Genomic DNA, 679 nt, shown 5'->3' on the forward strand with positions numbered 1-679 from the left:
AAAAAACGTTAAAAAAAAAAATTTAAAAAAAAAAAAATAAAAAAAAATAAAAAAAAAATTTCTTTCCTAAGTATACAGAATTGCTATACCCCTATATGTCACAAACCAAAGTGAAGAATCCAAAAGAAATAACTACTATTAGACTATTTTCTTGTCATAGTGAGTTTTAGAATCCTAGGGACAGATTTGTTTTGATTTGGAAAACATAGACTATGACACTTCTTATATATATATTTTTTTTCCTTAAGTTGTCTCTCTCATTTTAATAAGGGAAGGGATGCTGAGTGGAAAAACAAAAAACAACAAAACAAGACAAAAAGAGATTATTCCCTTTAGTCTTGTCTCTTGTCTTTCTTCTTTGCCAAATTTCACTTACTAGTTATGAAAATGAATTTCTTTTTTTTTTTTAAATAGTTTATTGTCATATTAGCTAACATACAGTGTATACAATGTAGTCTTGGCTTCGGGAGTGGATTCCTATGATTTATCACTTACATACAACACCCAGTGCTCATTCCAACCGGTGCCCTCATCAATGCCCATCTCCTATTTTCCCTGCCCCCTGCCCCCTAACTCCCCAGCGCCATCAACCTTCTGTTTGTTCTCTGTATTTAAGAGTCTCTTATGGTTTGTCTCCCTCTCTGTAACTTATTTTTCCTTTCCTTCTCCTATGGTCTTC

The sequence above is a fragment of the Panthera uncia genome, chromosome B1 (genome assembly GCF_023721935.1).
Source record: "Panthera uncia isolate 11264 chromosome B1, Puncia_PCG_1.0, whole genome shotgun sequence".
Classification (NCBI taxonomy): domain Eukaryota; kingdom Metazoa; phylum Chordata; class Mammalia; order Carnivora; family Felidae; genus Panthera; species Panthera uncia.